The sequence below is a fragment of the Passer domesticus genome, chromosome 5 (genome assembly GCF_036417665.1).
Source record: "Passer domesticus isolate bPasDom1 chromosome 5, bPasDom1.hap1, whole genome shotgun sequence".
Classification (NCBI taxonomy): Eukaryota; Metazoa; Chordata; class Aves; order Passeriformes; family Passeridae; genus Passer; species Passer domesticus.
The window spans coordinates 35,288,757-35,303,448 of NC_087478.1; positions in this window are offsets into that span (position 1 = coordinate 35,288,757).

Genomic DNA, 14,692 nt, shown 5'->3' on the forward strand with positions numbered 1-14,692 from the left:
ATCTTCGGTCCATATCCCAGCAGCTTCCGGCATCCCATGCCTTTGGATGGCTTTGACTGTGGCAATGAAATTTTTTTTTTTTTTTGGTATTCATGCCATGTCACTCCTATCCTCCCCTCAGCGTTCTGTCTTCCTCCTTGATTTTTTCTCCTGCTTTTGCAACATCTCTGAGGTTACTTTTGACCTGTTTTGACACTTTGCACTGCATCTCATGCAATCCGGGTCCATTTTCTTGCAGTCACTAAATTTCGCAAATTTTTTTTTTTATTTTTTTCGGTATCCATGCCATGTCACTCATATCTTCCCATCAAAGCCCTGTCTTCCTCCTTGATGTTTTCCCCTGCTTTTGCAACATCTCGGAGGTTAGTTTGGGCCTGTTTGGGTCCTTTGCACTGCACCTCATTTCCTCCCCAACCATTTTCTTGTAGTCACAAAATGTCCCAATTGTCTGGTTTTTGTGGTTTATTTCAGGCGCATTTCATTTCATCCTATCTCCTTTCCTGAGCGCTTTGAAGTCTTTCTTTTCGGGGTCGCAAGATTTCGTTTCCCTTCCCGAAAGGAAATTCCATTTCCTTTCGGGAAGGGAAACGAAATCTTGCGGTTTCAATGGGAATCAAGAAAGCAATCTTCGGTCCATATCCCAGCAGCTTCCGGCATCCCATGCCTTTGGATGGCTTTGACTGTGGCAATGAAATTTTTTTTTTTTTTGGTATTCATGCCATGTCACTCCTATGCTCCCCTCAGCGTTCTGTCTTCCTCCTTGATTTTTTCTCCTGCTTTTGCAACATCTCTGAGGTTACTTTTGACCTATTTTGACGCTTTGCACTGCATCTCATGCAATCCGGGTCCATTTTCTTGCAGTCACTAAATTTCGCAAATTTTTTTTTTAATTTTTTTCGGTATCCATGCCATGTCACTCATATCTTCCCATCAAAGCCCTGTCTTCCTCCTTGATGTTTTCCCCTGCTTTTGCAACATCTCGGAGGTTAGTTTGGGCCTGTTTGGGTCCTTTGCACTGCACCTCATTTCCTCCCCGACCATTTTCTTGTAGTCACAAAATGTCCCAATTGTCTGGTTTTTGTGGTTTATTTCAGGCGCATTTCATTTCATCCTATCTCCTTTCCTGAGCGCTTTGAAGTCTTTCTTTTCGGGGTCGCAAGATTTCGTTTCCCTTCCCGAAAGGAAATTCCATTTCCTTTCGGGAAGGGAAACGAAATCTTGCGGTTTCAATGGGAATCAAGAAAGCAATCTTCGGTCCATATCCCAGCAGCTTCCGGCATCCCATGCCTTTGGATGGCTTTGACTGTGGCAATGAAATTTTTTTTTTTTTTTGGTATTCATGCCATGTCACTCCTATCCTCCCCTCAGCGTTCTGTCTTCCTCCTTGATTTTTTCTCCTGCTTTTGCAACATCTCTGAGGTTACTTTTGACCTGTTTTGACGCTTTGCACTGCATCTCATGCAATCCGGGTCCATTTTCTTGCAGTCACTAAATTTCGCAAATTTTTTTTTTTATTTTTTTCGGTATCCATGCCATGTCACTCATATCTTCCCATCAAAGCCCTGTCTTCCTCCTTGATGTTTTCCCCTGCTTTTGCAACATCTCGGAGGTTAGTTTGGGCCTGTTTGGGTCCTTTGCACTGCACCTCATTTCCTCCCCAACCATTTTCTTGTAGTCACAAAATGTCCCAATTGTCTGGTTTTTGTGGTTTATTTCAGGCGCATTTCATTTCATCCTATCTCCTTTCCTGAGCGCTTTGAAGTCTTTCTTTTCGGGGTCGCAAGATTTCGTTTCCCTTCCCGAAAGGAAATTCCATTTCCTTTCGGGAAGGGAAACGAAATCTTGCGGTTTCAATGGGAATCAAGAAAGCAATCTTCGGTCCATATCCCAGCAGCTTCCGGCATCCCATGCCTTTGGATGGCTTTGACTGTGGCAATGAAATTTTTTTTTTTTTTGGTATTCATGCCATGTCACTCCTATGCTCCCCTCAGCGTTCTGTCTTCCTCCTTGATTTTTTCTCCTGCTTTTGCAACATCTCTGAGGTTACTTTTGACCTGTTTTGGCGCTTTGCACTGCATCTCATGCAATCCGGGTCCATTTTCTTGCAGTCACTAAATTTCGCAAATTTTTTTTTTTATTTTTTTCGGTATCCATGCCATGTCACTCATATCTTCCCATCAAAGCCCTGTCTTCCTCCTTGATGTTTTCCCCTGCTTTTGCAACATCTCGGAGGTTAGTTTGGGCCTGTTTGGGTCCTTTGCACTGCACCTCATTTCCTCCCCGACCATTTTCTTGTAGTCACAAAATGTCCCAATTGTCTGGTTTTTGTGGTTTATTTCAGGCGCATTTCATTTCATCCTATCTCCTTTCCTGAGCGCTTTGAAGTCTTTCTTTTCGGGGTCGCAAGATTTCGTTTCCCTTCCCGAAAGGAAATTCCATTTCCTTTCGGGAAGGGAAACGAAATCTTGCGGTTTCAATGGGAATCAAGAAAGCAATCTTCGGTCCATATCCCAGCAGCTTCCGGCATCCCATGCCTTTGGATGGCTTTGACTGTGGCAATGAAATTTTTTTTTTTTTTTGGTATTCATGCCATGTCACTCCTATCCTCCCCTCAGCGTTCTGTCTTCCTCCTTGATTTTTTCTCCTGCTTTTGCAACATCTCTGAGGTTACTTTTGACCTGTTTTGACGCTTTGCACTTCATCTCATGCAATCCGGGTCCATTTTCTTGCAGTCACTAAATTTCGCAAATTTTTTTTTTATTTTTTTCGGTATCCATGCCATGTCACTCATATCTTCCCATCAAAGCCCTGTCTTCCTCCTTGATGTTTTCCCCTGCTTTTGCAACATCTCGGAGGTTAGTTTGGGCCTGTTTGGGTCCTTTGCACTGCACCTCATTTCCTCCCCGACCATTTTCTTGTAGTCACAAAATGTCCCAATTGTCTGGTTTTTGTGGTTTATTTCAGGCGCATTTCATTTCATCCTATCTCCTTTCCTGAGCGCTTTGAAGTCTTTCTTTTCGGGGTCGCAAGATTTCGTTTCCCTTCCCGAAAGGAAATTCCATTTCCTTTCGGGAAGGGAAACGAAATCTTGCGGTTTCAATGGGAATCAAGTAAGCAATCTTCGGTCCATATCCCAGCAGCTTCCGGCATCCCATGCCTTTGGATGGCTTTGACTGTGGCGATGAAATTTTTTTTTTTTTTTGGTATTCATGCCATGTCACTCCTATGCTCCCCTCAGCGTTCTGTCTTCCTCCTTGATTTTTTCTCCTGCTTTTGCAACATCTCTGAGGTTACTTTTGACCTGTTTTGACGCTTTGCACTGCATCTCATGCAATCCGGGTCCATTTTCTTGCAGTCACTAAATTTCGCAAATTTTTTTTTTTATTTTTTTCGGTATCCATGCCATGTCACTCATATCTTCCCATCAAAGCCCTGTCTTCCTCCTTGATGTTTTCCCCTGCTTTTGCAACATCTCGGAGGTTAGTTTGGGCCTGTTTGGGTCCTTTGCACTGCACCTCATTTCCTCCCCGACCATTTTCTTGTAGTCACAAAATGTCCCAATTGTCTGGTTTTTGTGGTTTATTTCAGGCGCATTTCATTTCATCCTATCTCCTTTCCTGAGCGCTTTGAAGTCTTTCTTTTCGGGGTCGCAAGATTTCGTTTCCCTTCCCGAAAGGAAATTCCATTTCCTTTCGGGAAGGGAAACGAAATCTTGCGGTTTCAATGGGAATCAAGAAAGCAATCTTCGGTCCATATCCCAGCAGCTTCCGGCATCCCATGCCTTTGGATGGCTTTGACTGTGGCGATGAAATTTTTTTTTTTTTTTTGGTATTCATGCCATGTCACTCCTATGCTCCCCTCAGCGTTCTGTCTTCCTCCTTGATTTTTTCTCCTGCTTTTGCAACATCTCTGAGGTTACTTTTGACCTGTTTTGGCGCTTTGCACTGCATCTCATGCAATCCGGGTCCATTTTCTTGCAGTCACTAAATTTCGCAAATTTTTTTTTTATTTTTTTCGGTATCCATGCCATGTCACTCATATCTTCCCATCAAAGCCCTGTCTTCCTCCTTGATGTTTTCCCCTGCTTTTGCAACATCTCGGAGGTTAGTTTGGGCCTGTTTGGGTCCTTTGCACTGCACCTCATTTCCTCCCCAACCATTTTCTTGTAGTCACAAAATGTCCCAATTGTCTGGTTTTTGTGGTTTATTTCAGGCGCATTTCATTTCATCCTATCTCCTTTCCTGAGCGCTTTGAAGTCTTTCTTTTCGGGGTCGCAAGATTTCGTTTCCCTTCCCGAAAGGAAATTCCATTTCCTTTTGGGAAGGGAAACGAAATCTTGCGGTTTCAATGGGAATCAAGTAAACAATCTTCGGTCCATATCCCAGCAGCTTCCGGCATCCCATGCCTTTGGATGGCTTTGGCTGTGGCGATGAAATTTTTTTTTTTTTTTTGGTATTCATGCCATGTCACTCCTATCCTCCCCTCAGCGTTCTGTCTTCCTCCTTGATTGTTTCTCCTGCTTTTGCAACATCTCTGAGGTTACTTTTGACCTGTTTTGACGCTTTGCACTGCATCTCATGCAATCCGGGTCCATTTTCTTGCAGTCACTAAATTTCGCAAATTTTTTTTTTTATTTTTTTCGGTATCCATGCCATGTCACTCATATCTTCCCATCAAAGCCCTGTCTTCCTCCTTGATGTTTTCCCCTGCTTTTGCAACATCTCGGAGGTTAGTTTGGGCCTGTTTGGGTCCTTTGCACTGCACCTCATTTCCTCCCCAACCATTTTCTTGTAGTCACAAAATGTCCCAATTGTCTGGTTTTTGTGGTTTATTTCAGGCGCATTTCATTTCATCCTATCTCCTTTCCTGAGCGCTTTGAAGTCTTTCTTTTCGGGGTCGCAAGATTTCGTTTCCCTTCCCGAAAGGAAATTCCATTTCCTTTCGGGAAGGGAAACGAAATCTTGCGGTTTCAATGGGAATCAAGTAAGCAATCTTTGGTCCATATCCCAGCAGCTTCCGGCATCCCATGCCTTTGGATGGCTTTGACTGTGGCGATGAAATTTTTTTTTTTTTTTGGTATTCATACCATGTCACTCCTATCCTCCCCTCAGCGTTCTGTCTTCCTCCTTGATTTTTTCTCCTGCTTTTGCAACATCTCTGAGGTTACTTTTGACCTGTTTTGGCGCTTTGCACTGCATCTCATGCAATCCGGGTCCATTTTCTTGCAGTCACTAAATTTCGCAATTTTTTTTTTTAAATTTTTTTCAGTATCCATGCAATGTCACTCATATCTTCCCATCAAAGCCCTGTCTTCCTCCTTGATGTTTTCCCCTGCTTTTGCAACATCTCGGAGGTTAGTTTGGGCCTGTTTGGGTCCTTTGCACTGCACCTCATTTCCTCCCCGACCATTTTCTTGTAGTCACAAAATGTCCCAATTGTCTGGTTTTTGTGGTTTATTTCAGGCGCATTTCATTTCATCCTATCTCCTTTCCTGAGCGCTTTGAAGTCTTTCTTTTCGGGGTCGCAAGATTTCGTTTCCCTTCCCGAAAGGAAATTCCATTTCCTTTCGGGAAGGGAAACGAAATCTTGCGGTTTCAATGGGAATCAAGAAAGCAATCTTCGGTCCATATCCCAGCAGCTTCCGGCATCCCATGCCTTTGGATGGCTTTGACTGTGGCAATGAAATTTTTTTTTTTTTTTGGTATTCATGCCATGTCACTCCTATCCTCCCCTCAGCGTTCTGTCTTCCTCCTTGATTTTTTCTCCTGCTTTTGCAACATCTAGAGGTTACTTTTGACCTGTTTTGGCGCTTTGCACTTCATCTCATGCAATCCGGGTCCATTTTCTTGCAGTCACTAAATTTCGCAAATTTTTTTTTTTATTTTTTTCGGTATCCATGCCATGTCACTCATATCTTCCCATCAAAGCCCTGTCTTCCTCCTTGATGTTTTCCCCTGCTTTTGCAACATCTCGGAGGTTAGTTTGGGCCTGTTTGGGTCCTTTGCACTGCACCTCATTTCCTCCCCGACCATTTTCTTGTAGTCACAAAATGTCCCAATTGTCTGGTTTTTGTGGTTTATTTCAGGCGCATTTCATTTCATCCTATCTCCTTTCCTGAGCGCTTTGAAGTCTTTCTTTTCGGGGTCGCAAGATTTCGTTTCCCTTCCCGAAAGGAAATTCCATTTCCTTTCGGGAAGGGAAACGAAATCTTGCGGTTTCAATGGGAATCAAGTAAACAATCTTCGGTCCATATCCCAGCAGCTTCCGGCATCCCATGCCTTTGGATGGCTTTGACTGTGGCGATGAAATTTTTTTTTTTTTTTGGTATTCATGCCATGTCACTCCTATCCTCCCCTCAGCGTTCTGTCTTCCTCCTTGATTGTTTCTCCTGCTTTTGCAACATCTCTGAGGTTACTTTTGACCTGTTTTGACGCTTTGCACTGCATCTCATGCAATCCGGGTCCATTTTCTTGCAGTCACTAAATTTCGCAAATTTTTTTTTTTATTTTTTTCGGTATCCATGCCATGTCACTCATATCTTCCCATCAAAGCCCTGTCTTCCTCCTTGATGTTTTCCCCTGCTTTTGCAACATCTCGGAGGTTAGTTTGGGCCTGTTTGGGTCCTTTGCACTGCACCTCATTTCCTCCCCGACCATTTTCTTGTAGTCACAAAATGTCCCAATTGTCTGGTTTTTGTGGTTTATTTCAGGCGCATTTCATTTCATCCTATCTCCTTTCCTGAGCGCTTTGAAGTCTTTCTTTTCGGGGTCGCAAGATTTCGTTTCCCTTCCCGAAAGGAAATTCCATTTCCTTTCGGGAAGGGAAACGAAATCTTGCGGTTTCAATGGGAATCAAGAAAGCAATCTTCGGTCCATATCCCAGCAGCTTCCGGCATCCCATGCCTTTGGATGGCTTTGACTGTGGCGATGAAATTTTTTTTTTTTTTTGGTATTCATGCCATGTCACTCCTATCCTCCCCTCAGCGTTCTGTCTTCCTCCTTGATTTTTTCTCCTGCTTTTGCAACATCTCTGAGGTTACTTTTGACCTGTTTTGACGCTTTGCACTGCATCTCATGCAATCCGGGTCCATTTTCTTGCAGTCACTAAATTTCGCAAATTTTTTTTTTTATTTTTTTCGGTATCCATGCCATGTCACTCATATCTTCCCATCAAAGCCCTGTCTTCCTCCTTGATGTTTTCCCCTGCTTTTGCAACATCTCGGAGGTTAGTTTGGGCCTGTTTGGGTCCTTTGCACTGCACCTCATTTCCTCCCCGACCATTTTCTTGTAGTCACAAAATGTCCCAATTGTCTGGTTTTTGTGGTTTATTTCAGGCGCATTTCATTTCATCCTATCTCCTTTCCTGAGCGCTTTGAAGTCTTTCTTTTCGGGGTCGCAAGATTTCGTTTCCCTTCCCGAAAGGAAATTCCATTTCCTTTCGGGAAGGGAAACGAAATCTTGCGGTTTCAATGGGAATCAAGAAAGCAATCTTCGGTCCATATCCCAGCAGCTTCCGGCATCCCATGCCTTTGGATGGCTTTGACTGTGGCAATGAAATTTTTTTTTTTTTTTGGTATTCATGCCATGTCACTCCTATCCTCCCCTCAGCGTTCTGTCTTCCTCCTTGATTTTTTCTCCTGCTTTTGCAACATCTCTGAGGTTACTTTTGACCTGTTTTGACACTTTGCACTGCATCTCATGCAATCCGGGTCCATTTTCTTGCAGTCACTAAATTTCGCAAATTTTTTTTTTTATTTTTTTCGGTATCCATGCCATGTCACTCATATCTTCCCATCAAAGCCCTGTCTTCCTCCTTGATGTTTTCCCCTGCTTTTGCAACATCTCGGAGGTTAGTTTGGGCCTGTTTGGGTCCTTTGCACTGCACCTCATTTCCTCCCCAACCATTTTCTTGTAGTCACAAAATGTCCCAATTGTCTGGTTTTTGTGGTTTATTTCAGGCGCATTTCATTTCATCCTATCTCCTTTCCTGAGCGCTTTGAAGTCTTTCTTTTCGGGGTCGCAAGATTTCGTTTCCCTTCCCGAAAGGAAATTCCATTTCCTTTCGGGAAGGGAAACGAAATCTTGCGGTTTCAATGGGAATCAAGTAAGCAATCTTTGGTCCATATCCCAGCAGCTTCCGGCATCCCATGCCTTTGGATGGCTTTGACTGTGGCGATGAAATTTTTTTTTTTTTTTGGTATTCATACCATGTCACTCCTATCCTCCCCTCAGCGTTCTGTCTTCCTCCTTGATTTTTTCTCCTGCTTTTGCAACATCTCTGAGGTTACTTTTGACCTGTTTTGGCGCTTTGCACTGCATCTCATGCAATCCGGGTCCATTTTCTTGCAGTCACTAAATTTCGCAATTTTTTTTTTTAAATTTTTTTCAGTATCCATGCAATGTCACTCATATCTTCCCATCAAAGCCCTGTCTTCCTCCTTGATGTTTTCCCCTGCTTTTGCAACATCTCGGAGGTTAGTTTGGGCCTGTTTGGGTCCTTTGCACTGCACCTCATTTCCTCCCCGACCATTTTCTTGTAGTCACAAAATGTCCCAATTGTCTGGTTTTTGTGGTTTATTTCAGGCGCATTTCATTTCATCCTATCTCCTTTCCTGAGCGCTTTGAAGTCTTTCTTTTCGGGGTCGCAAGATTTCGTTTCCCTTCCCGAAAGGAAATTCCATTTCCTTTCGGGAAGGGAAACGAAATCTTGCGGTTTCAATGGGAATCAAGAAAGCAATCTTCGGTCCATATCCCAGCAGCTTCCGGCATCCCATGCCTTTGGATGGCTTTGACTGTGGCAATGAAATTTTTTTTTTTTTTTGGTATTCATGCCATGTCACTCCTATCCTCCCCTCAGCGTTCTGTCTTCCTCCTTGATTTTTTCTCCTGCTTTTGCAACATCTAGAGGTTACTTTTGACCTGTTTTGGCGCTTTGCACTTCATCTCATGCAATCCGGGTCCATTTTCTTGCAGTCACTAAATTTCGCAAATTTTTTTTTTTATTTTTTTCGGTATCCATGCCATGTCACTCATATCTTCCCATCAAAGCCCTGTCTTCCTCCTTGATGTTTTCCCCTGCTTTTGCAACATCTCGGAGGTTAGTTTGGGCCTGTTTGGGTCCTTTGCACTGCACCTCATTTCCTCCCCGACCATTTTCTTGTAGTCACAAAATGTCCCAATTGTCTGGTTTTTGTGGTTTATTTCAGGCGCATTTCATTTCATCCTATCTCCTTTCCTGAGCGCTTTGAAGTCTTTCTTTTCGGGGTCGCAAGATTTCGTTTCCCTTCCCGAAAGGAAATTCCATTTCCTTTCGGGAAGGGAAACGAAATCTTGCGGTTTCAATGGGAATCAAGTAAACAATCTTCGGTCCATATCCCAGCAGCTTCCGGCATCCCATGCCTTTGGATGGCTTTGACTGTGGCGATGAAATTTTTTTTTTTTTTTGGTATTCATGCCATGTCACTCCTATCCTCCCCTCAGCGTTCTGTCTTCCTCCTTGATTGTTTCTCCTGCTTTTGCAACATCTCTGAGGTTACTTTTGACCTGTTTTGACGCTTTGCACTGCATCTCATGCAATCCGGGTCCATTTTCTTGCAGTCACTAAATTTCGCAAATTTTTTTTTTTATTTTTTTCGGTATCCATGCCATGTCACTCATATCTTCCCATCAAAGCCCTGTCTTCCTCCTTGATGTTTTCCCCTGCTTTTGCAACATCTCGGAGGTTAGTTTGGGCCTGTTTGGGTCCTTTGCACTGCACCTCATTTCCTCCCCGACCATTTTCTTGTAGTCACAAAATGTCCCAATTGTCTGGTTTTTGTGGTTTATTTCAGGCGCATTTCATTTCATCCTATCTCCTTTCCTGAGCGCTTTGAAGTCTTTCTTTTCGGGGTCGCAAGATTTCGTTTCCCTTCCCGAAAGGAAATTCCATTTCCTTTCGGGAAGGGAAACGAAATCTTGCGGTTTCAATGGGAATCAAGAAAGCAATCTTCGGTCCATATCCCAGCAGCTTCCGGCATCCCATGCCTTTGGATGGCTTTGACTGTGGCGATGAAATTTTTTTTTTTTTTTGGTATTCATGCCATGTCACTCCTATCCTCCCCTCAGCGTTCTGTCTTCCTCCTTGATTTTTTCTCCTGCTTTTGCAACATCTCTGAGGTTACTTTTGACCTGTTTTGACGCTTTGCACTGCATCTCATGCAATCCGGGTCCATTTTCTTGCAGTCACTAAATTTCGCAAATTTTTTTTTTTATTTTTTTCGGTATCCATGCCATGTCACTCATATCTTCCCATCAAAGCCCTGTCTTCCTCCTTGATGTTTTCCCCTGCTTTTGCAACATCTCGGAGGTTAGTTTGGGCCTGTTTGGGTCCTTTGCACTGCACCTCATTTCCTCCCCGACCATTTTCTTGTAGTCACAAAATGTCCCAATTGTCTGGTTTTTGTGGTTTATTTCAGGCGCATTTCATTTCATCCTATCTCCTTTCCTGAGCGCTTTGAAGTCTTTCTTTTCGGGGTCGCAAGATTTCGTTTCCCTTCCCGAAAGGAAATTCCATTTCCTTTCGGGAAGGGAAACGAAATCTTGCGGTTTCAATGGGAATCAAGAAAGCAATCTTCGGTCCATATCCCAGCAGCTTCCGGCATCCCATGCCTTTGGATGGCTTTGACTGTGGCAATGAAATTTTTTTTTTTTTTTGGTATTCATGCCATGTCACTCCTATCCTCCCCTCAGCGTTCTGTCTTCCTCCTTGATTTTTTCTCCTGCTTTTGCAACATCTCTGAGGTTACTTTTGACCTGTTTTGACACTTTGCACTGCATCTCATGCAATCCGGGTCCATTTTCTTGCAGTCACTAAATTTCGCAAATTTTTTTTTTTATTTTTTTCGGTATCCATGCCATGTCACTCATATCTTCCCATCAAAGCCCTGTCTTCCTCCTTGATGTTTTCCCCTGCTTTTGCAACATCTCGGAGGTTAGTTTGGGCCTGTTTGGGTCCTTTGCACTGCACCTCATTTCCTCCCCAACCATTTTCTTGTAGTCACAAAATGTCCCAATTGTCTGGTTTTTGTGGTTTATTTCAGGCGCATTTCATTTCATCCTATCTCCTTTCCTGAGCGCTTTGAAGTCTTTCTTTTCGGGGTCGCAAGATTTCGTTTCCCTTCCCGAAAGGAAATTCCATTTCCTTTCGGGAAGGGAAACGAAATCTTGCGGTTTCAATGGGAATCAAGAAAGCAATCTTCGGTCCATATCCCAGCAGCTTCCGGCATCCCATGCCTTTGGATGGCTTTGACTGTGGCAATGAAATTTTTTTTTTTTTTGGTATTCATGCCATGTCACTCCTATGCTCCCCTCAGCGTTCTGTCTTCCTCCTTGATTTTTTCTCCTGCTTTTGCAACATCTCTGAGGTTACTTTTGACCTATTTTGACGCTTTGCACTGCATCTCATGCAATCCGGGTCCATTTTCTTGCAGTCACTAAATTTCGCAAATTTTTTTTTTTATTTTTTTCGGTATCCATGCCATGTCACTCATATCTTCCCATCCAAGCCCTGTCTTCCTCCTTGATGTTTTCCCCTGCTTTTGCAACATCTCGGAGGTTAGTTTGGGCCTGTTTGGGTCCTTTGCACTGCACCTCATTTCCTCCCCGACCATTTTCTTGTAGTCACAAAATGTCCCAATTGTCTGGTTTTTGTGGTTTATTTCAGGCGCATTTCATTTCATCCTATCTCCTTTCCTGAGCGCTTTGAAGTCTTTCTTTTCGGGGTCGCAAGATTTCGTTTCCCTTCCCGAAAGGAAATTCCATTTCCTTTCGGGAAGGGAAACGAAATCTTGCGGTTTCAATGGGAATCAAGAAAGCAATCTTCGGTCCATATCCCAGCAGCTTCCGGCATCCCATGCCTTTGGATGGCTTTGACTGTGGCAATGAAATTTTTTTTTTTTTTTGGTATTCATGCCATGTCACTCCTATCCTCCCCTCAGCGTTCTGTCTTCCTCCTTGATTTTTTCTCCTGCTTTTGCAACATCTCTGAGGTTACTTTTGACCTGTTTTGACGCTTTGCACTGCATCTCATGCAATCCGGGTCCATTTTCTTGCAGTCACTAAATTTCGCAAATTTTTTTTTTTATTTTTTTCGGTATCCATGCCATGTCACTCATATCTTCCCATCAAAGCCCTGTCTTCCTCCTTGATGTTTTCCCCTGCTTTTGCAACATCTCGGAGGTTAGTTTGGGCCTGTTTGGGTCCTTTGCACTGCACCTCATTTCCTCCCCAACCATTTTCTTGTAGTCACAAAATGTCCCAATTGTCTGGTTTTTGTGGTTTATTTCAGGCGCATTTCATTTCATCCTATCTCCTTTCCTGAGCGCTTTGAAGTCTTTCTTTTCGGGGTCGCAAGATTTCGTTTCCCTTCCCGAAAGGAAATTCCATTTCCTTTCGGGAAGGGAAACGAAATCTTGCGGTTTCAATGGGAATCAAGAAAGCAATCTTCGGTCCATATCCCAGCAGCTTCCGGCATCCCATGCCTTTGGATGGCTTTGACTGTGGCAATGAAATTTTTTTTTTTTTTGGTATTCATGCCATGTCACTCCTATGCTCCCCTCAGCGTTCTGTCTTCCTCCTTGATTTTTTTTCCTGCTTTTGCAACATCTCTGAGGTTACTTTTGACCTATTTTGACGCTTTGCACTGCATCTCATGCAATCCGGGTCCATTTTCTTGCAGTCACTAAATTTCGCAAATTTTTTTTTTTATTTTTTTCGGTATCCATGCCATGTCACTCATATCTTCCCATCAAAGCCCTGTCTTCCTCCTTGATGTTTTCCCCTGCTTTTGCAACATCTCGGAGGTTAGTTTGGGCCTGTTTGGGTCCTTTGCACTGCACCTCATTTCCTCCCCGACCATTTTCTTGTAGTCACAAAATGTCCCAATTGTCTGGTTTTTGTGGTTTATTTCAGGCGCATTTCATTTCATCCTATCTCCTTTCCTGAGCGCTTTGAAGTCTTTCTTTTCGGGGTCGCAAGATTTCGTTTCCCTTCCCGAAAGGAAATTCCATTTCCTTTCGGGAAGGGAAACGAAATCTTGCGGTTTCAATGGGAATCAAGTAAGCAATCTTTGGTCCATATCCCAGCAGCTTCCGGCATCCCATGCCTTTGGATGGCTTTGACTGTGGCAATGAAATTTTTTTTTTTTTTTGGTATTCATGCCATGTCACTCCTATCCTCCCCTCAGCGTTCTGTCTTCCTCCTTGATTTTTTCTCCTGCTTTTGCAACATCTCTGAGGTTACTTTTGACCTGTTTTGACGCTTTGCACTGCATCTCATGCAATCCGGGTCCATTTTCTTGCAGTCACTAAATTTCGCAAATTTTTTTTTTTATTTTTTTCGGTATCCATGCAATGTCACTCATATCTTCCCATCAAAGCCCTGTCTTCCTCCTTGATGTTTTCCCCTGCTTTTGCAACATCTCGGAGGTTAGTTTGGGCCTGTTTGGGTCCTTTGCACTGCACCTCATTTCCTCCCCGACCATTTTCTTGTAGTCACAAAATGTCCCAATTGTCTGGTTTTTGTGGTTTATTTCAGGCGCATTTCATTTCATCCTATCTCCTTTCCTGAGCGCTTTGAAGTCTTTCTTTTCGGGGTCGCAAGATTTCGTTTCCCTTCCCGAAAGGAAATTCCATTTCCTTTCGGGAAGGGAAACGAAATCTTGCGGTTTCAATGGGAATCAAGAAAGCAATCTTCGGTCCATATCCCAGCAGCTTCCGGCATCCCATGCCTTTGGATGGCTTTGACTGTGGCAATGAAATTTTTTTTTTTTTTTTTTGGTATTCATGCCATGTCACTCCTATCCTCCCCTCAGCGTTCTGTCTTCCTCCTTGATTTTTTCTCCTGCTTTTGCAACATCTCTGAGGTTACTTTTGACCTGTTTTGACGCTTTGCACTGCATCTCATGCAATCCGGGTCCATTTTCTTGCAGTCACTAAATTTCGCAAATTTTTTTTTTAATTTTTTTCGGTATCCATGCCATGTCACTCATATCTTCCCATCAAAGCCCTGTCTTCCTCCTTGATGTTTTCCCCTGCTTTTGCAACATCTCGGAGGTTAGTTTGGGCCTGTTTGGGTCCTTTGCACTGCACCTCATTTCCTCCCCGACCATTTTCTTGTAGTCACAAAATGTCCCAATTGTCTGGTTTTTGTGGTTTATTTCAGGCGCATTTCATTTCATCCTATCTCCTTTCCTGAGCGCTTTGAAGTCTTTCTTTTCGGGGTCGCAAGATTTCGTTTCCCTTCCCGAAAGGAAATTCCATTTCCTTTCGGGAAGGGAAACGAAATCTTGCGGTTTCAATGGGAATCAAGAAAGCAATCTTCGGTCCATATCCCAGCAGCTTCCGGCATCCCATGCCTTTGGATGGCTTTGACTGTGGCGATGAAATTTTTTTTTTTTTTTGGTATTCATGCCATGTCACTCCTATGCTCCCCTCAGCGTTCTGTCTTCCTCCTTGATTTTTTCTCCTGCTTTTGCAACATCTCTGAGGTTACTTTTGACCTGTTTTGACGCTTTGCACTGCATCTCATGCAATCCGGGTCCATTTTCTTGCAGTCACTAAATTTCGCAAATTTTTTTTTTTATTTTTTTCGGTATCCATGCCATGTCACTCATATCTTCCCATCAAAGCCCTGTCTTCCTCCTTGATGTTTTCCCC